General features: G+C 43.0%; 1 long non-coding RNA gene across 1 annotated transcript; it reads left to right on the top strand.

The window, feature by feature from the left end:
• Positions 1-121: 121 nt before the first annotated feature.
• On the top strand, positions 122-23,186 carry LOC140684465 (uncharacterized). The gene is made up of 2 exons (XR_012056765.1): positions 122-329; positions 22,907-23,186. It is a non-coding gene; the product is annotated as an uncharacterized lncRNA (long non-coding RNA).
• Positions 23,187-24,537: the final 1,351 nt, after the last annotated feature.

Here is a 24,537-nt window from a genome sequence, read left to right on the forward strand (position 1 = left end):
CTGTTCAGGGCTGACCCAGTTAAAGTGTGTTAAGGGCATTGTCCGAATGCTTCTTAAACATTGACAGGCCTGGGGCATCAGCCACCTCTCTGGGGGGCCTGTTCCAGTGTTTGACCAGCCTGTCTCTGAAGAAAAGCTGTCTAATGTCCAGCCTGAGCTCACCCTGATGCAGCTTTGAGTCATGAAGGAGTGGGTCCCTATCAGCTCCCCGTGATGCTTCCCCACAGCACAGTGAGAGCTGTGTGCATCAGCCAGCTCTGATATCAAAAATGCCTTTGGAACCCTTGCAGCTGGCACAGCAGTTGTCAGCTGTCAGATCCAGAGCTGAGGTGAGTTAATAAAAAGCTTATCCAAGGGGTGGTGAGTGGGTGAGAGGCAAACAGAGGTCCAGGGATTTGGCACAAGGACTGCACAATACAGCAAGGCCACAGTGTCAGCCACAGGGTTTATGGTTATTATGAGTTTTCTCGAATTTATCATATTAGCCTTCTAACAATCCATCCTGATGCCCTGGAGACCTGGCAGCAGACCCAGGGAGCTATGGAGTGACAGCATGCCAGGCTCCCAGGCTCCTGCTTGAATGCAGAAACAGGCCCAGGTTGTAAAAAGAATCACTGAGATGAAAATAGCTCACTGCAATGTTATAAACTCTCTTATATCCTGTCTGCAGGATATAAATTTTGCACTTCAGTGAGTCATGTGAAATTTTTATAAACTCATATTAACATATTAAGATTTTTTTTTTAATTGGAGAAGGGCAATGGATTTTGATTCTAACTCCTCAAGTCTTGCAGTTTAAACATTGCGATGGTGATATTATTGTTACTCCACACAGACCTTCAGACTTCCCTTTGAAGGAGCACTCAGGATACCTGTATATTTTTAACATTACAGGCAGGCAGTGACATTGTAAAGCTTTTCAAAGTCAGTTATTAGTGAAATAAGTGATACTTTAACTTTGCAGAATGCACCCTCCATGCCATCAATTACAGATTAGGTGTAGCAAACAGCGACTAGCTAATGAAAAGCAAAAATGCAAATTAACTTCCTTTTTTTTGTAGTGGGAGGAGGTGAGACAAAGACCAAAGGCATCTTCCTGATGCCTTATGGGCTTTCCTGCACTGCTTTGTGCTCCTGTGCTCTTCTGAGGGTTTTGCCAATTCAGAGAAGCTGTGTGAACAACAGCCACTTGGAATCCCAATTAAGACTTCTGAATTATGCTCTAATTTTGTTTCAGTGTTGCAAGGGTGGAAATAATTTAGCTTCCTGAAGCACCACTCCAAAGACTCCAAATCCTTAAAAGCCAGAAAGCAGAGAATCAGTCCTGTCACACTCCTACCTTCCAAATGCCCTCTTTGGTTTAAGGAAATTAGTTTTCCTCCATCATTTCCTTGGAACAAATGGCAGAGAAAGGACCAGGAAAGATTTCCCACTCCCTGCCTTCATACTCATCTATTTCACAGGGTACAAGTGAACAGATGCAGCTTCTGGCTCACAGCATCTCTGTGGCTTGTCAGGATTGCATTTAGCTGCTGTTCACAACTTCTGGGGCAGTGTGAGAGACACAGATTTCATTTTTCACCAGCTGCTGCGTGTTTTTATAAATAGAATTGGATTGGAAAAACACACTTGCTGCTTTTCTAAGATCTACAGGTTGTTGTAACTCAGTTTCTACTGCACAATTCAGAAATTCAACAGAAGTTGCAAGAAGGTTTCCAAGTAAACTTATATTCTATGACCAAAAAACCCTTAATTGCACAGTAAGTATACAGACATCACACAGACAAAATGTGCTGCCTTTCCCCTCACACTTTCTGTACATCAAAAATTTGACATAAAATCAAGATGTATTTTTAGAAACCCCATATTTTGTCTTCACAGATGATGTTTTTACATCTCTCTGCAATCCAAAAACTCACAGAAGTAGTTTTTTGGGGAAGGGCTGTGACTGCTTGTTTTTCAATGACTGCTGTGATCCTTAATACCAAAAGTTCTCAGCCACATTTTACTAAGAATGACAACTGAATTCAGTTCATTCTCCTCCTCCTCCTCACTGTAAGCTGGCTTAAGGCAGAAAACTATTTGGGACAGACTTGTTTTAAATTTTTGTGCACCGAAATCATCTTGCATGATTGCCACTGCACATTTAATAAAAATATGAGCAAGGCTGCTAATTCTCAGCCATTAGCCCCACAATAAGTGTGGCACCTACTTCCTTCCCATGGAAAACACAGACCAGAAGAATATCCATGGTACTTTATAAGTGCTTGGATCTAGATTTACAGTTAAAGATTCATGGCTTCTACTCCTTTTGCATAGAAACAGCCTTAATCCTTTGTTAATCTTGCTTAATATCTCTAGACCTGGCTGTTACTCATTATTCTTATTATTGTTATATGAATCTAAACATGTGCCAGGAATTATCTCTTAATTAACAGAAGGGAGTCAGGCATTCAGCATTAGGTGGGAAGTGCTGTTAGAATGGAAAATACGTATGTGCATTCTTAGAACTTCTATGTTTGTAGACTTGAAGAGTATCTGACTTACCTCTCTACCAAGTCCTGCTTTTAAAACTCTTTCAAGCTCCTTTGTAAAGACCTGAGATTGCTGATGTTACATAAACTTGTGTAATATTTGTTCATGAAAGAAATTAAAAGCTTTAACATTATGTGAAGAACAACTTCAAGATACCAGCAGCAAAAACCTGTTGTGAAGGGGGAATTTTGAGTTGGATGTTTTGTGCTGTTAAAAATGTCACCACCCACGTAAACATTAATAAACAACACACTTTTCTTCTTGCATAAAGTGTTGTTTATGCAAAGACAGTGTGAGTGGAGGTGAGATAACTCATTGACAAGGAATCTTGTATTTGGTGGAAGATTTGTGTTAGCAATGGCAGTCCCCAGCTGGGTCTTGTGGCCCTTTTGTTTTGGGCTCTGTGGAGGCTTGTAATTGGAAGGACCTTCCAAGCCTTTCCCTACAAATCTGTATTGTGCCTCTTCACATCTGACAGCATTTATGTCCTATTCCAGTCCCCACTTTTAAACCTTATCTTTTCATTTTCCTAAGTATTTTCTAGTTTCTGGTGAGCTCTCTTTTTCCTGACTGACAGTGCAGTTGTGTTCTGCTGAAAGCACCTGATGGATGTGGAGCTAACAGCTCTTAGGGCTAATGAGCTCTCAGCATCCCCTGCTGCATGTGCTGCACAGGGGAAGCACCTCCACTTTGTGAGCTAACTTGAAGAAAATGTAGAGAGTGAATTGCTTTGGGGAAAAGAAACCACTTAAATGTAATGGGGCCTAAAACAGATAGTTCCTTCTGTCTGTAAACTCTCTGACACCATTTCTGCCATTCTGAGATTATGTGGATTTTATTTTTTAATGCTGTTGAAACAAATGGAAAGTGCCAACTGTATTTTTCCCCGTTTTCTCCACACAAGTGAGTTCAGAAGTTCAGATAAGCTGGGAAATACAGCAGGAAATCAATGATCTGTCATGGAGCACTCCCGGCAGTTCCCTTTCTGAATCCCACAGCAGCAGACAGCATCATTCCCCATGGGCTCTGTGAGGATGTCCCCATCCCAGAGCTCTCTGCAGCTGCTGGAAGTTTTGCCAGGAGCATGTGCTCTGTGTCACACCAACTTTTGCTGATTTTTCGAGTCTCAATTTCCTCACATCTACACACAACATTTCACAGAAGGCCCATTACGTCTCTGAACTATTCTCGCACACCAGGATATCTTTGAATCATCTTTACCTTAAAGTAAAGGAAAAAAAATATATGTCTGGATCACTGTAATGCCACTAGGAAGAGCCATTTCTGCAAGGCTCTTTGATTTGAATTACCTGAGCAGAGCACCAACCACTGCAGGTCCCATTTCTTTGCTTTCAAAAGGCAGATGGTGGTAATTTTCAGGTATTTAGGAGGCTTTAGCTCCTAGGTTTATCTACAACTGCAAATATACAGGATTTGCCTGTATTACTCATGTCTCAGGAGAAGTTCTGAGAGTATTTCATTATTAAGAATTACAGTAACGCTATCCAAGGAATGTGTCTGGGAATAAAAAGTTTTCCAAGTAGCTGTGACCAATGTTTAGGACAATGCCAGCTCTTTACTTGACTGGGCAATGAAAATAAGAACATGAGAAACATACCTGGATTTTGTCCTCTTGGTAATATGTTAACAGAGATTTTTTTTCCAGCAAGTGGCAAATGACCATGGTATTCACCATGAAAGCAAGTCTCTGAGTGCCCAAACAAACTACATTTCAGAGATGCAAACTCCAGATTGCTTACTCATTGGGTTAACCAAATGTACAATCTGTTCCATTAAGCTGGGAAACAATAATTTCTTAACCAAACCCTATGAGTTTTAAAAGAAACATCAGTATATTTTTTAATTAGCCCAGAAAATAAAGGTTAGATTTTCCTGTGCAAAGCCATGGTTTCTCTCTGCCACAACTCTCTAGCCTTGTGTGGGTTGCTTCAGGGAAAGGATGATCTCCCAGCTGTGTAGGAGTAAAATGAGAATTTCCATTCTGTGGGAGGCTATGGGAACTGCATGGCCTCTGCTTGCTCATAGACTGAATTGTTTCTGGCCTTTTATTGCCTTTGAAGGGCACTGTAAGATGGAGCAGCTCTGACAGTTCAAAGGCAGCACAGGTGAACCAGCCTGGCACAAGCAGGAGCAGAATCAGAGGAATACAGCAGCACTCTTCAGCTCCTGTGCAAGGAAAGCTGACTTGGGTGCTAAGGAGCTGGACTATAAAAAAGAATCTGGCCCTTTGTTTATGAAGCTTCATGTTGTAACATTTGCATCTTAGATGAAAAGCACTAAGCCATCAGATCATTAATACCTTTCACGTGTTGTCAAATCATGGGTGAAAACTCCAAACAGAACTCAGGGCAAAGTTCATTAAATTGGCAACAGTCCTGGGAACATGAGCCAGGAGCTTAAACCCAGAGTCCACTGAATTCTGTTTATCTGTATCATTGCCCAAAATGGTCAGAGAAGGAAAACAACAGTGGACAACACAGCAGGTTCAATTCCTCTGTTTTAAGGTCCTTCTGCATTACAGAAAGGAAAAAAGAAAAAAAAAAAAAAAGGAAAAAAGAAATGAGTATGTTAACAAACTAAATGTCCATGTTTAAAAGTGTAAGTCTGTGTTTCCCCGCTTCTTGGACAGGGAGCAGCTTAAACTGTTGTTGAACATAAAACTTAAAGATTTTTTTTAAAGATTTTGTGCTCTCTCTGCAGAGAAGAACATCCCTGTTTCATTCAATTTTCTGATGTTTTTTATGACACAAAAACGCCCAGGAGCATGTACAGAACACCCTTGAAGCTGTTGAAAGCTTGATACAAACTTTAGTGCACTCTTGTTATATCCTCTTGCAGCTGCTGTGGTTCGTGCATGGTTTCTCTCTCCCATCTGCAGGAGATATCTCACCAGCACTCACCTGCAGCAGCATGGCATAAACCACAGAGGCCAAATGCCCTGCAGATGTGAAGGGGTGATGTTCTAGGCACACCAGGGAGTTTGGTTTTTTGACTGGCAAGCAACTGGCACTAGATGTGTGCATGTGTGTGCACAAGCATCCTGCAGAATGGAAACAGTACCAGAACCCACATCCTCGTGTTCTGCTCCCTGCAAGCACCATGGTAACTCCCAGTGGTTATGGGATGCTATAAACAGCCAGGAAGGGCTACAACATAATAGATAAGTATCTATAAATAGCTTTAAGGTTTCTCTAAAGGAGGAGATGGTTTTATGTCAGTTTAAATTCCATCAAGCCACCTGCACCTGCAAAGAGTTGCTAAACATTCCTTCTACTCAAATACCCAGAATAACAAGTTTCTGTTAGCACTGTGGGGATATTTTTGTGACAAAGAGATTCATGTTTTCTTTTAAAAACCATTTAATCATGAAATTGCTAATAGGTATGGGCTGCTGAGTGTTTAATCTCTCCTTTCCCCGGATTAAGAAGCTGAAGGTTTTTGAATGCCCAGGAGACATTCACTGAATAGAGAATAAGTAGTGGCATAGCTAAATTAGCCTGTGGGTAGTCCAACCTGCAGATGCCCCTAGAATGACACACTCCAACAAACTGGGGACTTCTGGAGTTGCAGGTTCCACCCAGCCAGAAATCAGCTTTGACCACAACAGCAGCCTCTGAGTGAGACACTCCAGGGCTGCACACTTCGGGCAGTAACTCCCAGCACAGCTGGGACAGCCATGGGTTATACACCACAGCCCAGGCTCACAGAGACAACTCCTGCTGAAAACACACCCAGGACAGGCAGCTCTTTGGATTTCCAGAGCCCTTGGGTCTAGAAAGGTGCTACACAGGGGTTCCTGTCTACTGTGCTCCTTTGTCAAGTGAGACAGGCCACAGGTAACAATATTAGAAAGGCAGGTGCCAACTGGAAAACAGGAGACAAATCAAATTGTCCTGGCAGGCCACAGCTGAAGGAGCCCCTCATGATAGGACCCATCAGGAGACCTGCCAGCAAACGTAAACGTTTTGTGAATTTGCCTGAATATCTGTCCAACTGTCCATGAATAACAAACCACAATAAATGGTGAAAGCTGAAAATTTTCCTCTTGGCAACTCCAGTCAGAACATTTGGTTTCCAGCTGGAAATAGGTCTTCATTTAGAAATTTCATTCCCTTTTGTTCAAGAAAATAGGTTTTAGAACATCCTACAATGCTTGAAACTAAAATGAAATGTTTTCTTTACATCAAATTCCAAAAACTTGTGGGGTAGGGAGTTGGAGAGATTTTAATAATTTTTAAAAATAAACAGAGCCATCAATCATAGGAAAAGTTCTCTTCCTGGCTTTGCTTCTGAGTTCTGATGGAACTTGGGGTATCTCAGGACATTTATTAAGCCTTTGTTTTTCCATCTTAATTTGGAGCTATAGCTATCCCTGCCCGTGTTTGTGTTGCACTGACCTGAGTGGGCCCTACTCTAATGAAAACTGCAAGAGTTCCTCTGCTCTCACTCTCTCCTCCCAAGGCCCCTGAGAGCCTCAGCCCCACTAAAACCATCGATGAACTGTGGGCAAGGCTTGTGTGCCTTCAGTCACCACACACCTCCTGCCTCCTCCCTCCATCTACTCGCTGCTGCCTCTGCAGAAGAGAAAACTGCAAAAGGGGGAGCAGACCAGCTGATCTGAAAGGGAAAATGGTATTCCTGAGCTGACCCCTTCAGTGCAGTCTCCAGAGCACCAAACACAGCCAGGCCAGCCCTGCCAGATGGGGCTGGGTCAGCAGCATCTCCCCAGCTCTCAGGATAACCAGTGCAAGATGGGCCAGGACAGATTGTTCTTCATGACAGACTCTTCACTTCTGCTCCTCTCCAGCGCCAGCAATTCTTTTAGCCAGTCATATTCAAGATTAGCCCAGAAATCCCCAAGCTTGTTTCCTCCTAAGAGTCCTGAGAAAGATTATGCTGGTGCAATTTATCTTGACTTCACAGAAATCAACAGAGCTCTGACAAATTTTTTTCCAAGTCGGGTTCTTCAGCCACTTGGCAAGGAGACCCACAGGGTGTTAGGGCAACCTGAGAGAAGAATTCAGATCTTTGTCCCTGCCCTTGGACCTTCCTTATTGAGAGGGAAAGTGGAGCCCAGGGGACAAGAGCAGAAGTGCAGTGCATTTTTAACAGGAATGGATGTCATCATAATGCCACCATCACCTGCCACTGCAATGGATCTGTCTCCATGGCAAGGAGTCTGCAGTCAGGACTGCATTGATTCACAAAGCCTCATCTATTTTCTGCTCATTCTGAGTAAAAACAGTGAGGAAGTGGATGGAATACTGCTTTGTTTCATTGGGTGTTTTGGGAAACGTGATTGATGGGCTGGATGGATGGTGTTAGAGCTTATGCTGTCACAATAACTCTTCTTGCCTGGTAGTGCAGGGCTGCACATCCCACCAAACCTTGTCAGAGTAATAGTAAATAGCCTTTATAAATTAAAGAAAGAGTAAAATCAAGATTAGTACCAGGAAGGATAGAAATTTTTCTTGGAAGTTGTTTCCTTAATATTTGGATATAATCTACCTTATTCAGGAATATCCATCTGTATGCAGAAGAAAGAAATATGCTTTTGTGCCCTGCAGCAGAGTCCAGCAATGAGGTAGTAAGTACTGCTTCCTGATCACACACAAATGTGCCAAGATCTGTGCCAAGATCATAATATGAGCAGTCAAATAAAACTACAAGCAGACAAAAAAAAAAAGCTCATACCTGAAAGCCTTTGGTGACTCTTTCCATCCCCTGAGCTTCGCTAGCCTGCTCTAATGAAGCTTCACTGGAGCTTTGTTTTCTGAGAACATTTATATTCTATTAGGAAAGTGCAAACATCTCTAACAATAGCTTTGTGTCAAGCCACAATTGTAGCCCTTGATGTTAATGCAAGCTATTAAAAGACGAAGTTCAGCCAAATCCCCTTGGGTTTGAGGAGAGCTGTACAATTTGGATGCCAGATTCACTTCCAGTTTCAGAGCTTTGCTATACAGATGATTTCAAACCTCACAATTCCACCAAGAGAGACTAAAGCTGCAGAGGCCACTAAACTGAGAGGGGCTGCAAATCAAAACATAGTTAAAATGCCAAAATGTCTTGGCAGATAGGGAAAAAAACCCACAAGTGTAGGGAAAAAAAGATAATTATGGAAAGACTACAGCAGAGCAGAAATAATTAAACTAACTGCAGAAAAGGGGAGGGAAACTGAATTACAGGCTGAGTTTTATATTGTCCCTTTGCAAAAAGGTGAGCAGCGGGTGGGGCTGCCCAGACTGGAAACTTTGGGTCTGGTGGAGTGGTACTGCTCCAGATGGGGCTGGGAACATCTGAGCTGAAGCATCAGCTGCAACATGGGAAATCCAGAGAGTGGGGAAAACCTTTTGGTTGAAGTTATAGGGAAGCAGTGCAGTAGAGTTCTGGAGGATGACACAGAATTTGCATGGAAAGAGATTCTGCAAAACCAGTGGGGAATGGTGAGAATGGCAAAAGCCAAGCTGCTGCTGTCCTGGAGGAGGGGCATGGGCCAGAGGAGGCCTCCTCCTCTGCTTTCCATGGTTGCCATGCTGGAATTTGGGCCTGAGTTCTCAGAGCCAAAATGAGTTAGAGCCAATTGCATCCACGCAAGTTGTGCAGGATCACAGGTTGTGCAGGAGAACAGGGTGTTTTTCATGTACTTCCTCAGAGTGCCTTCATTTTAATTCATTGCCCACAGGGCTGCTCAACAGAAGAGGAAGGCAGCACTCCAAGGAAAACATCTGTTTCAGTGCCACCAGTTAATCCCTCTGCTCCAGGGGCCAACTCACTCCAGCCCACTGCCAGAGCACTGCCAGCTCACACGACAACGAGTCTGGGCTCCGTCATGGCACTTAAGCCAAAAATGCCAAAGATGCAACCACATCTTTTAGGAAATACAAACTCCACATCTTTTAGGAAACACAGACCTCCATGTGAGAGTTTCTTACCACTTCCATGAGATTTGCAAGCCTATAAAGTGTCAGGCTGAGCCACACCTCTAGCCCATCTAGTCAATCAGTCTGTGATTGCCATTTGACTGCCCCTGAGTATCTGCCTCTAAATCAGATTCTTGTTTCAGAAAAGCACCTTTGGATGTAGTCCCAGATACTGGCAAGTGGCAAGACTGCAGCAGGGCAAAAGAGGAATCTTGCAGTCATGAATGGTTTTGACCAGGTAGAAGTTTTACAACTTGTACACACAGAGTTACAGGAAACAACTGATTCCCTACAGCCATTCTGAAATCAAAGCACCCCACCTCTTTCTGAGACTGAATCTAGATGATATTCCACATCCTATCATTCCTTACAGGACTAGGAACTAGGGAAAACAGACCATTTTTTGTGAATTCATTCTGTTTGAAAGAGCCTGCATGAATCTTCATTTCTCCTCATCATCTGTAGGACTGTATGACACACACAGGAGGGAAACATTTTAAGTACATCCTCCCAACTTGAGTTCAAAGGAAAATGAGCTGGACAAGATGTGCCAAAGGGTTTAACATTTACACCATTCTTATAGAGCATTGTTTTGTCCTTCATACTGTGTGAGGAGACACCCACATGTGTTTTCCAGTTTCATTGTGAAAGCAGGAAATGTTTAATTAAAATCAAGCTTAACCCACTTTGTTTTTTCTTCATGCTGAAGTAACATCAGCTGCTAGGAGGGAGGATCTGTGAGTCCTGGAACACAAATGGCCTCACCCAGCAGAGGGAAGGAGCTGGAGAGATCCAAACAGATCTGCTGGGATGATGTGTGTGTCCCTGGGGTCTGGAAACAAATTAGGTCATGTACCTGAAGGGGCAGGACTAGTGGTGGGCTGGGGAAATTCAACCCACATAGCTGTACTGGGCCAAACTGTTGCATTTATACAAAATGACAGAAAATAGGGATGGCAGGGAAGTCACCATAAGACACAATGCACCTGCCTTACTCGGTTCTGTCCCCCTGGAGAGCTGCAGTGGCTGGGAGTCAGGAGAGCTGAGCTAAGGACAGCTGCAGGTGCTGCACCCCAGCATCCTCCCAAACCCTGCAGCTGTGGGTGGAGGTACCAAATCAGAGAAACTCAGAGCCGTGACTGATTCATATCCTCACTGGATCAGGCCAAAGGAAGGACACTCCATCTGTCTTAATCTTAAATACAGATTTCTTCAAGTGTTCCCTTTCACTTGACATGTCTGAATGACTTTTCAGTCCCCTTTCAGTGGCCATAAAGTAACACAAATCTTTGTGTTCTGTTTAGCAATGCAGGGAACAGTGCTGTGGTCATGAGTGATGTGGGAGGAAGGTTAGGTTTTCGTATTCTTTTCCCAGGGATAACTCCACTTCCAATTACATATCATTATGTGTCAAGCACAACTTCATTTTGCCACAGAAGGTGGTCTCAAGTGCTTTTTGCTATGGCACTTCAAGTGCCAGGAGATGCACTAGTTCTCTCAGGAAAAAAGAAAAAGTATAATTGTGTAACAGGAGCTTTCCATGCAATGATTACAAGTGAAGTCCTTGGAGACATCCATCAGACCACTCTGGAGAATTCTATAGCATCAAGGTATCTCTAAATATATTCTAAAGAATATAATTTATTCCAGTAACATTTTCACCAGCTCATGAAATGAATGCTCTTGAAATGGAAGTATTCTTCAAACAATTCAGTGTTTTGGGTCAAATCTCTCTGTGCAATTTTCTTGTAGATGATGAGTGATCCAAGTCAAGCTAGAAGCAAATTAATGTTTGCAATTTTAATAAATTTCCCAGCCAGGTGTTAACTTTCTCATTTGCAAGGAAATTTTGAGGCAGCTTGACAAAGCTGTGAAGTGCTATTTAAAGCCCTTTGGGATTGTCCTATTTATCAATATAATCACTGGCATTCTTCTATAATTTAGATGGGGTCTTTAGTGCTTAGAAGAACACCAGCCAGAATATAGTGCTAGCCAGGATCCCATTATCAGAAGACAACCCCTGCCCATGGAAGCATAATCCCTGTCTCAAACACCATATTAAAGTAGGCTAAAATTGCTTCCTCAGTTACCAATGGAGAATCTGAGGTTAAGAAATTAAAAAGTTACTCAAAAAGTGGGATTCCTTTCTTCCATGAAGTTGTAATACCTTGCAGCAAAGGGAAGTCTGAAAGACAATGGATTTAACTAAACATATTGTTGAGTTTATTAATTCAAAGTGAGAAGAGAATGATGGGAGGAATTATCCTGTATATCAGTGCTACAATAGAAGAGGTTTTTTCTCCAGCTTTAATCTCACTTCTTGTTTTCTCTTTATTCCTTCTTTGGCCCATCCTGACATCACCTATACTTTAACAGTTTGGCCCCTTCCTCCTGTTTTCCCTAGAGAAAGGGGTGTAAGCAGAAGTTTAAATGAGCTCAGGAAAGAGCTCAACACAGAACAAGAGCATAAAGTACTGGGGCTCATAGGGCTGAAGTACAGCAGTGCTGTTTCCTCAGCTTTAGAGGTATAAAATGAGAAGCAGCAGCACACAAACATGTTGTCATGACGATGAGTGGGATAAAAAATGGGGGTTTCTGCATGGCTGATGCAGTGAAGGAAAGGTAACCAGGACAGCAATAAGCACCTGAGAGAGTTCACAGTGTTGAGCAGCAAGGCAGCACAGAGTTTGAAACACAATTAGGGACAAATACTTTGTTATTTATGAGCTGATCCAAACTTTCCTACCCATATTGAGGGACAGTAGTACAGGGTAAGCTATTCCAGCCTGACCTAACACCTGCAAAGTGACTCTTCTGCATGGCTGCAACACCACACTCAGCCCATCCAACCAAGAAAGGTGCAGGAAGAACCTGTGGGTCAAACATATAGTACAGTCTAATGCCTTGAGAATGTAAAAGAGGTGAGAAATTGAGAGATGTAGAAGAGAACACATTAAAAGTGCTGATAATTGCACGTGCTAAGCGTGAGCCACAGCACAGTGCTCTTCATCCACTCAGGCTGGGTGAGTTGAAGGGACAGTGGACAAACCCAACAGTCACAGCCTGAAGACCCTGTGTGTTCATCACTGCAAGGCTGGCTGTGAAAAAAATCTGAGCTCATTCATTTTTTTAAACCTTTTCCCCGTGTTTGAACCTTCTTCCCTGTCACTGTTCATATCAGTGACATAGGAATGCCATGCCATGACCTGACAACAGGCTGCCACAAAATGTGCAGCTCTCTTGCTAAAGGATCCTTTTTTCCTTCTCTCTTGTGTTCATGAATTATTTACCTTTGATCCTAAGGAAGCAGATAATGGTTCATTTCAGACAAAAGACAAACTGATAGTAATAGATCTCTCAGTTCATAGGAGGGTTTTCTTTGATTTCAAGTGAAAACCCAGTGGCTCAGATCCAATCAGCTGCCTGAGTTTCTAGATGTGGCTCTTGAGCAAGGTTTTAAAACTCCATCCAGCATTTTTTAATTGATGAAGAGCCATATTTTTGAGCTTCCAGGGAAGACATATCAACAATAAGAAATAATGGAGTCCAGCCTGACATATTTAGTGAACTGTGTGGATCAGCCCATCCACGGGTCTTCTGTTTACACAAAATAAAGTCTCAAGTCTTTTCTAGTCTCAGTGTCATCTCTCTTGAAGGAGACAGTCCTTGCTATATTGAATTCCAAAGACAGGGATAGTCCATATCTTTCTGCTTGAGCATAACTGATCACATTTATCTTCTGCTTTGTGATCTGGTTAGAGATCTCTGCTCTTCTCTGCTCCACAGCTGACTAGATCATACTAGCAGGAAGCTTTTCTTGATACTCCTTCTTTTCAGCTGCTATATTCATGTGTCTTGTCCAAAGCCATTCTTCAGGACATCTCCCAGTATGTGCTAAACACACTCCCTTGCACAGAAGTTCTTCCCCATCCGTGTTCACAGCAATCCTTTCCAGCAGCACACCAGGTTTGTTATCTCTCACAGTGCTTATTTTCCTTCCCCTCACAGCTCACCTTAGCCCATTTCCTTCCTGCAATCATCTTCCTGTGAAATTAAGAGCACATGCAATCAATTAAAATTTCAAAACCAGGTCCTCCCTTGGAAGCACTCCTGCTTTCAAGTCTAGCAGGGCAAACCACAGTTCACCAGCTGGGATTCTTGGGAATGGCTCCTGCTGGGAATCAAGTCCCTGGTGGTGGGCAGCACCCACAGACAGATCATCTCCATTTCACTCACCAAACCAACAAATGTGGGAACTGCCTAGCTAAGAAACTACTGCTTTATTTATGTTGCATCTAGGGAAGAAAGCATATAATTTTGTATTGGAGCTACTCTGTGCCATAAGCAGCTCATGGCACTGGGACTAAAAATATCCAAGTTATTGGCTTCCCACTCATACTGGAGGGACAAATCTTGCACAGAAAATGCTCTATTTCTTCCTATTCTGTCACACATATGAGGAAAATTCCGGGGAAGTTTTTGCTTCTCTTTCCTAAGTATCTGCTTGTTTAGTATATATGTTGTTTTTAAAGGTATTAAACTTCACCGCTTCACCACACAACACACCACTGTTCTTACACAAAATGTTACTGCTTAGAGAAGAAGCCACACAAGGGTTAAATGTCCAAAGCTGGGAGCACATAACCAAGTGGGGATTGTAACTAAGGGGCAACCAGGCTCCCTTCCTGCTCAGTCACACTGCTGTCTGCACTGCAATGATTTCATTCACCAAAACACGGCCATGGACAAAGAACGGACTCTGCAAAAACAGCCCCTTATCTGCTCCTGCCTGCCTCTTGTCCAAGTCATGTGTGATTAGTTCAGTGACACAAACACCGCTCTGGAGCCAAGGCAGCTGCAGGAGCAAGCTGTGCTCTGATACAGCTCATGCCCTTACAGCACTGTGAGAGCAGTAGCTACTGTCTAGCTGAGCCCAGGAGCTTCGCTGTTTATAGAGCTGGAAGAAAAACAGTGTTTGATTCTAAGGGATCAAGCAGACCTGCTTGATCTGGCAATCAAAAGTAAAAAGTCAGTTCTGATCTGTAACAATAACTGCAGTGAGTATGAAGTAAAGATTGGTTGTGGAGAACAAACACAGGACTGGGAAACATAATTCCCAGGTGGTGTTTAAACTTTTCTTTAGTTTTAATTTGTTGATAGGAAGCAAAGGGGTTTAAAGTACTTGGGGCCGGGGGGGTGAGGAGTAGGTGGCAATAGAACAACTGAGTCTCTAAGTGCCATAATTCTATATAGTTTAAGCAATTACTCCTCTGAAAATTAAAACTGTGGGGAGCTTCATTTCAAATACACTTCAGCTGTGTGGATTCTTGGATATCTGCTGTGAAGGCAGGTCTGCAGCTGCCTTTCTGTGAGTGAGGCACTGGTAGGCTTTCTTCACTCTACCTAAATAGCATTTTCAGTAGCATTGATAGGAGATTATTCTACTGGAGATCTTTTGTCCTCTGTCAGCCCTGGTTGAAATTAGACAACAGGAGGAAAGACTTGAGAAGACAGGTTAGAATCATCATCATCCTCATCATCATCATCCCCATGCTTTGCAGTCATTTCATCAGCATTCATTCCTGCCAAGAATGGACCATGGAAGCATGGCTATAACTATGCCGTGTAACAGACTTTCTGTCATGCTTCAGAAGCTTTTCCAATGCAAATGTTTAATTTCAGTTTGAAATATCAATTCCATGCTTTTTTCAGTTTCAGCTCCACAAAGTTCATTGAAGACCTTCACCTTTTATTTTCTTGCAGGCTTACAACATGAAAAGCAAAGCAAGCACATCCTAAAAGCTCAAGAAAAAAAAAAATCAACCAGCAAACAAACAAGCAAAAAACACCAAGAATATTGAGCATTTAAGAAAGACCTCAGTCTTTCTAAATGTAAAACCTCAAGAGTTTTAGGCCAGTATGATTTTTCTGGGGAGGGCATCTTTGCCACAAGACAGTGTTGGGTGTTAAATAACCAAGACAATGACTCAGTACTTCCTTAGTTCACAGTAATGAGGTTATAGATAAACTTTTGTTAGTGCTACATGGTACATGCTGACATGGTAGGACAATCAGGTTATTATGGTGTTGCTATGACATCTTTTTCTAGTTTTTTTTTACACTGCTTCATGGTGTTTCTAAAGAATCTTTGAAAACTGAGACTAAAATCTCTTTTCCCTCATCTGCTTTTTAGGATTTACACTGGAATATAGCCCAGTAGGAAAAATGTTACTCATTATCAATTATTCTAGAAGGAAAATGGTTTAGCTGATAAAGCCTTTAGAATCATGTTTATATTTTCAAACGACAAATAATTAAACAGTTTGTCACAGCAAACAAATGCTTAACTTTTTTGAAGAACAGAAAATGTGTGTAATGTTAAGGTTGTTCAAGCTTTTGTGAAGCAAAGATTCACTGAATCAAAGAAGCTGAAAGCAGAAACTGGGGACCGTGACACAGGACCCACAGGGCCTGAGGATGAGCCACAGGCTAAAGGCCAGTCACCGAGGCCCAGATTCATCCCACTTAACTTCAGGCACTTAAATGAATTGGCTAATGTAGGAAGCTGGGCTCCCTCATTAGACAATGTAGACAAAAAAGCTTCTTCAAAGAGAATTGAAGCACAGCCAGAACTCACATTTCTCTTTACTACATGTAAGAGAAGTTTAAAGTCTAAAATTCAGTGATGCTTCTAACCTGAGACCTCACTTAATTGCGTAAAGTTACTTCCCAGCCATCCCAGACTGGAGTCCAGCTGTCTCCAGTGCAGCCTCAATGGCTCTTGCTGTAATGTATGCCCATTCCTTCGTCTCCTGTATCCAGCAGAGAACAGTTTATTCCTCTCTTCTTTGCAGGAACATTTTACACTGTCATTGCGTCCCCTTAGTGATGTCTCTAGAGTAAACAAACCCAGTTCTTTCAGTCTTTCCACTCTAGCTACAGTGTCAAGGCCTCTGCTTGTTCTCATTGCTTACTTTTGGGATCATGCCACTAGGCTCACATATTTCTAAAAGTTGGCACCTAAAGCTGGACACAGGCGTTGCCAGCAGGCCAGTGCCAGGTGTTGATTTGCTACTCTATTTTCAATAGAGCAGAGGGATTACTTTATGTCTTGCATGTAACTCCTGCTCCTGGTGGTTGTGCAAGAGCAGCCACCGCTCCCCGGAGGCCTTGCAGCACATCAGGATTATCACAACTTTTCACTGAGAGAGAAACAAGGGCCCTGCCCCCTTAGTCCTGCTCCCACAAGAATGTCTTTTCATGGTATGGTGACTGGTGCCAAGGGTAATAAGAGCAGGAAATGGGCATAAAGAGGAAAAGACAAGTTCTTTGCAATCAGAGGCACCAATCCCACAGGCCAAACACCAATGGAAACGCAGAAGTTGCCTGTTACAATCTAACCCTGCAATGTTCCTTTTGGGAAATGTCATTTCTCCTGTCTGTCCCTTTGAATCCCTTCCTAACTTTCACCTAATGAACGTGACCAAGTCTGCAGGAGGGCATTCCTGTACCACAGGCCAGATTCAGTCATTCTCCCACCTCACTCAAACCACCAACCCCTCTGCAGGACAGCTGCAAGGAGCTGAAGTAGAAGGTGACAGCAATGCCCAACCCAGTCTCCAAAACCATGTAATTTCAGAAACAGCTGAATGAGAGGTGCCTAGGACTGGGAAACAGTGAGATGCCCTAATGCTCACATCAGAAGCCCTCCTGTGTGCCTTCCAGAAGTGCCTCTCGTGGGTTGGAGACTCGTCCTTTAGGGAACAAAAGCAATGCCACATGATATGGTTTGCAGTGATCCATGGGCTCTCTGGACAATACAGGAGGAACAGCAAATACACCAAGACATCAGGAAGGCAAAGAGTTCATAGAGAGCCTGTGGCCTGAAAGGTTTTTGCATAAACAATCCCCCTGAATCATTATGAATAATTAATGTGTGAAAAGTCCCAAACTCATTCCTGGACAGTCTGCAGAATAGAAGGATAAATAAATCATAAGGAACAAGGTGTTTGCTGAGTGACAACAGCTAAGCTAACTACAATCTTAGCAGTTTCAGATTGCAAGGCTGCAGGAGCAGCCTGTGGTTGCTGTCAAGAACAGCTTGAACACAGGGGTGTCTCAGTAACAGCTTTTCTATTTAAAATAGTCATAATATTCTGTCTAGAGGAGACCTTTCAGATGAGGACTGCAAAGTGGTTCACAGCTATTCAGACTCACAAAAGCCCAGTGAGAGCAAAGAGAGTATTTATTAGATACAATTATGGCTTTGTTAGTAATGCATTACAAATTTGTTGGCAGATGCAAGATTTTGCTACTCAGATATGAGGGAGTTATATTAAGTCTAACAGCTAATAGAGAAAACCTTAAAAAAAAAAAAGAAAGAAAGAAAGAAAGAAAGAAAGGTTAATCCTCTTTTTTTTCTCCAAAAACATTGTATATAAAAAACAGGCATATAAATAATTTCTTGCAAATGTCCTTTATGTTATTTGATCATAAATGAATTTAGCTTGAAGCTACAGTGAGGCATTTATATATTACTAAATGTCTTGTTGATTGAAGAGGATGGGGGAAAGGGAGATCTGGTTAGACTGACTTCAAAATAAGGCTCTTACAATAAAAATTGAGATAAGACTCAATATTAACTTTGCTTCATCAGTCATTGAACAAAACTAGAGAGGGATCTGGCAGGATTCCCCCTAGTTAAAACGATATTTTAAGACCATAATTATTTTACTGAATTATGTAGATATATAGCTTTAAAGTCTGGCCAGATTTTCAAAAGTACAGAACACATGTACCAGGAAACAGGGGAATGCTGAGCACTTCACCTTACCATACCAGGTGTCTGTTGCCAAATGCAGACTGAAGAGATATTTCCCAATAGGTGGTACCTAAAAGGGGATTTGCAATCAGAAATGTTACTTTCAGATCTGGAGTATCATAATTTAATTTGTAATAACGAATTGATAAGCAAACAGGTGAAAAGTAAGGCAATTTATCACCATCTTACAATGATTTTATGGTAGACTGAATAAATAAAAAAGGTGCATGCCCTGGTCCACAACTACTGAAAAGTAAAAAGATGCAGAGGTGACAAAAAGCTTAATCCAAAGAATCCAGTTCCACCAAGAAATGGTCAGCAGAGGTGTCTCGTAACCAGTCAGAAGAGGTTATTAGCAGTAGATTTATTACTGTAAGCATTGCTTTAAACACTGGGAATGTGTTTAGAAGGAGGCACCACCGGATTCCAGCACTTTTCCTTCCCCACTTGCCAGAGGCTCAGCTGGTCTGCGAGTCAGTCTGGGCAGTGCATTAAGTGGTAAGGGCTGAGATCACCCACGTGTGAGATAGATACAAGTCAGCCACTTCTTCTGTGATGATTGAAGTCCAGCAGTCTTCACTCCGTGACAGGCATTGACTACATCTAAGGTTGATGTTAAGGAGGTTTAAACATTTTCAGCATTTTCCAGAAGCAGGTATCAAAGACATTTATCAGAGAGGTACAAAGCAACAGGTTAGGGGAAAAAAAAAAGAACAACACAGAATTAAAGTTGTTGCATTGTATTTTTCTAAGATTATTTTTAATATCTGTGTTTTCTTATGCTACTTATTAGCAGCCTTGCATAGGTCTGCAAAACCCCCATCTAACACTGATGCACCCTACTATTTCATCCTCTTTTAGCTAATCCTGCATTTATTTGCACCAAATAAAAGCAGTCACTGAAAAAGCCTGTCACTGAATATTTTAAACTGTCAAAAAGATAGGTTTCAAAGTTAAAATTTGCAATTCAGAATCCCCCAAACCTTCTAAAGGCATTCTTAGCACCACAGAAAAAGGAACAACTATTTAACTTTTTCACATGTAGTGACAAAATCTCAGCTCTTCAGAGATCTTTCCCATGGCACTGCCCTAAGTTAGCATGAACCACAACTGACTTTACTTTCTTAAAAGGAATCCAGAATGTATTTGCTCGCAGTGGGAGCCCTAACCCATGTCCCTACGGAATCCAAGGCCTCAGTGCTACATCTGCAGACACTCAGCCAACAGCACAGGGCTGACCAGACCTCTAAATCAGCCTCAACCATCAGCCACCATCACAGCCAGCTGGAGCTGACCCTCAGCCATGCTGCTCCAGTCAGTCTTTTGCCATTCAGAACAGAGATACAGATTTCCCACATGTCCAAAAACACTGAATGAATCCTTTGGAACATTCCAGGCACTTGTTTATGTGCTCTAGTTATCCATGATGTGAAGGGGAATGAAATGGTCTCTGAATTCCACAACCCAGCATGTTGCTGGACACCGAAATGCTGCTGCTGTGCTTTTTCATCAAGCCCACACCTCAAGATGTGGTTTTAAAGCACCAGGTATTTTCCAGGTAAAATGTGAGATGAAGTTTCCCACAGCATGCTATTCTCATCCTATGGATGGGTAAGCATCAGGATGGAGAAATAAGGCAACTTCTTGCAGCCAGTATGCATTGAAGCAGGAATAGACTAACATGAAACCTCAGAGGACTCAGTCATCACTCCTCTGCTGTCATCTCTGACCACAATCTCTCTGTATAAATAAAGGTTCTGGCCACTGCAGGGTTTTCTGGCCTGCTGTAAAATGTTTTGCCACCCCTCTCACAGGAATTGTTGCTGCTTAAAAAAGAGGCAGCCTTTTCTCACAGTGCCTGTGTCTCTGTAGAGCAGTCAAGATGTCAAGAAAGTACAGGGGGATGTAGACAGGAATCTGCAGTCACTTGAGCAATTACAGTCAGTTGTAATCTGCATTAAAGAGCATATAATTATTGCTCTAGATTAATATTAGTCCAGACTGCAAATTAAATCCATTCTGGTAGAACTGAATGATGTTGGTCCAACTCAGCCTTCTTCAGAATTTTGACTTTTTAGCAACAATGAAACACAGATTTCAGAAGACAAGAAACATGACTTGGCTGTTCTTCAGCACTGTTTTGCTCAGTGTGTGAGAGAGAGACAGAAAGACATATTGCATCTCTTTTATCACCTGAAGGGAATTAATGCATCAGCATGATTGTAAGACAGTCTCCTGATGACAAAAACACTCCGAACAACAGCTGGGTTGCTGTGACAGGGTCTTCCAGAGCATCAGGATTTATTTATGTGTGTTCAGATTGGTTTGGAGCTTTTCAAAACATTGATATGCTCTGTCCTGTATGTACTAACCTTCACATCAGTCACAGCCCTTGAGTGAACAGGAATTAACAAGCATTCACTGCTTTGGACCCCCAAAGCCAAGCTCAGGGTGTGCTTCCTACGGTAGCTCACACTTGTACACAGCAACCCCATGGAATTTTAGTGTCACACACACAGCATAGGGCTGGAACTCCTGTTCTTTGATACCTTTTCTTTATATTTTTCTGATATTGTTTACCTAAAATCAACTACATAATGTATTTGGAGCACTGTCACACGTGCTCAGGAGATAATGTCAATGGAGTTGCTTGTTGTCACAGGATAACAGCCTCCTGCCGCTGCTGAAATGCCAAATTGAAGCTGAGGCATTTATGGAAAATAAACGTCAAGTCAAAGCCAAGATGTTTATTTTAAAAGCAAGAGACATGGATCTTGTGGCAATGTTCCATCATGTCTCTGTTTCTCTAATAACAAATGTCTAGTGTGAATAGAGCCAAGTGATGATTTCTTCCTGGGCCAGCAGGGAGAGGGTGAAGCCGGATCACTTCACATGAGAACTTGTAGAGCTGTTTCTCACCTACTTTCCTGCAGGTTTTAGTCAACTGTCCAGGTAGCAAACACAAAATGATTTACCAGATGCTAAGTTTGCAAAGAGATTAAGGAAGACAGCAGGAAGAAAAATGGACAGCAAATGCAATTTTAATTTGCTTTTAGGTGGTTCTTTTTCTCCAGAGAAGGAATGACAACACGAGGCTCACTGAAATCAATGGGAGGATTTCCAGGCTTTTCAGTGGCCTTTGATTAATGCCTCAAGAGAACAAATAGCTCATGTTTTTAGAGGGAATTATGTTAATAATAGTGGTCCCTGAATTTGATTCATGAAGGCACAGCTGGACCAAGACTGGGCAAGGAAGGCAAAATCATTGTCTAAGGGGCATCACGAGGCACACAGAGCTCAGAGCAGCCCTGGAGATTCAGGGATGGCTTACAGCAGCAAGTCAGAGCTGGCAACAGCAAACCCACTGCCCTAGCTACAGCTACAGTGAGGGAATGGGTTAGTGCCAGTGTCCAGCAGCATTCCCAGCCTCCTGCCCCACTGCTGGTAGGGACAGAACCCATTCAACAAGACCCTCATCTCACCATCTGTTTTGTAAGGAGGGAGGAGCACAAAGACAAGTTGGAAGCTGTGCAAAGCATCTCAAAGGACTGGGTTTAAAAAGCACCCATGTAGCTCACTTCAGTTCCTGAAATGCTGAGGTTTCACAGCTCATGCCAACAGGGCTCCTCAAATGCAATGAATTTTGGTTCTCATCAGATCTACCTGTCGCTCATTAAAACTGTCATTTAGAGAGGAAGTAGAAATAAAACGTTTCAGTGCTGTAAGCTCTTCTCTTGACCTAACATAACATACTTAACTAATATGCAAACAAATGGAAGTATTTAAATCATTTTAAAAAGCTGTCTGAAATGCAAAAAAAAAAAAAAAGGAAATTTCCAAGGAAATTTGGAGTTAAAGATTTGCAAAAGGTAATGCTCTGAAAGGGGTTAAGCCCACAGTGAATATTTGGCTGCTCTGTGCTGCAAGGGCCAGAGGGATGTTCTGTACAGAATTTGTAAACTTGATTATTTTTTCCTTTGGAGATACATTGTTTCCCAAAGACGTTCTGGCTCCAGTTCTGATCTGACATTCCAGATTGACGTGTGTGGAACCAACAAAGACACGGAGAAGCAACACACAATTATGTGTCTTCTGCTTTATTGCATTTATTGCATACTTGTTAATTTCCTTTACTCCTCCAACCTCCCAGCTTATCTTCTCTTACGGTGGGAAGAGACCTCCTGCTGGAGATCTGATAGGACAGCTTGCTAGGCAAAGAGTTGGCACTTTATTAGTTTATGGTGTTTATTAACTGTGTAAAGATATTACAGAAGTAATGGATCTGGACAGATGACAGATGGATGGTGCTCCAGGAATAGCAAGTAAAACAGCTGCAGGGTATCCCCACCACTGCTTCAGTGTCATCTTGGGAAAAATATGTAAGATTTTATCAGAATTTTTTCTGGCTGATTTTATGCTAAAATGGACTGTACACATTCACAGAATTCATCCAAGCATCTCATCTGTGAAGGTTTTGGTGCAATGATGCACCATGGGCCTCGTACTTACTTTAAGTGTTCCAGCTAAATGTAGAAAAGAAAAAATTGTTTCTATCCCACAGCTCCACTAACCTGGTTTCATATTATTACTTTTTTTTTTTTTTTAGATCAGAATTACAGATACCAGACCTAGGCAATACTCCTGGAAACAACCCTTCTGCTTTTCATTTGGCATAAGGTCTCCCTCTGTTCTTGAAGATGTCATGCCTCCTTCCCTTCCCACTTAAGAGGGTCATGCTTTGGTCCAGCAGATGACGAGCAGCAAAGCAAAGTCCATGGGAACACGAGGGAATGGTTTGCCAAGCAGCAGGTCCATGCTGGTGTGCGGCCTTTAGTCAGGGTTAAATAAACAGTGTGAAAATAAATAAATAAATATTTTTTTTCCCAGGTTGTGACCTTGTAAATCAAGCCTAAGCCTAGAAGGGATTTTTATGGGCCATTCTGGAACAGCAGAGCAGTCTTAGCAGAATAAATATATAGGGGGAAGGAAATAACTGTGACTTCCATTTGCTCCCAGAGTGCTGTGGGGAACACTTGGTGCTGCTGTAAAGACATGCCAATGATTTAAAAGGCAGGAGAGAGGGGACATTGTTCTCATTTACTCAGTGGTTGTTCCACATTATTTTAAGAAGTTTAATACAGTAAAATGCAGTAAAATGCAGTCTTACAGCTTCAGAGCAGAACAGAGAGCCAAGCAGGTAAATGGAAATATAACCAAACAAGTTCTTAGCAGCAGGTTTCACAGAAGGGCAGGGGACCTGGGCAGGGATTTGCTCAGTTGGTTATCTGCACATTGCAGCCTCCTGATGCTTCACGTACTTTACTGCTCATTACCAAATAATGGTACTAACAGCATTAACACTTACAGCAGTCCCTGGATTTCGTGGGTTTGACCAGACTGTGTAACAGCTACTGCAGGCATTTTTAGGAATACAGAGAGATCTGTTCAACACAGCAGAGAAAAGCCAGAAAAGGGAGCTGGGGCTCCCACCTCCCAACCCAGCAGTGGCTTGGTCTGGCAGGGCTGGAGGAGAAGGGGAAAAGAGGATTCGCAATGGGAAGATGCAGGGGACAAGCGGCAGCCGCAGTCCCTGCATGGAGCTGGCAGCATCATCCCTGTAAGGGTTTTACATGGGAGCTCTGGGGCTGCCCAGGCTGCGAGAGGAGGCACAGGGGACAGGGGGCTTGCGAGCGCGGCACTTGTCCCTGATGGGGACATCCAATGGGAGGGGATGTAAATTACTTTCCAGTGGAGAATGGTGCTGACAGTGCTGGCATTTTGCTTTTCCTAGGGATAAAGAGAAGTAACTTCTGCTCCAGAAGCCGGTAGGAGCCCACCCTACCCGTATCCCCTGCCTGTTCTGCGGCTGCCGGGCACAGACACCCCTTGCCCAGGACATCCACGCTGCCGTGCGGGAAGGGAGCTCTGTGCCCGGCAGCCGCGGGGCAGGCAGAGCGCAGCCAGAGCAAAGACGGGGTCCGGGGGGCTCCGGGCGGGGTACCGGCAGGGATAGGGGCAGGGATAGGGACAGGGGTAGGGGCAGGAGTAGGGCAGGGATAGGGGCAGGGATAGGGCAGGGATAGGGGTAGGACAGGGGCAGGGATAGGGGCAGGGATAGTGGCAGGGATAGGGGCAGGGATAGGGCAGGGGTAGGGGCAGGGCAGGGATAGGATCAGGAGTAGGGGCAGGGATAGGGGCAGGGATAGGGCAGGGATAGGGGTAGGACAGGGGCAGGGA

This window comes from Taeniopygia guttata, chromosome 6 (genome assembly GCF_048771995.1).
Source record: "Taeniopygia guttata chromosome 6, bTaeGut7.mat, whole genome shotgun sequence".
NCBI classification, from domain to species: domain Eukaryota; kingdom Metazoa; phylum Chordata; class Aves; order Passeriformes; family Estrildidae; genus Taeniopygia; species Taeniopygia guttata.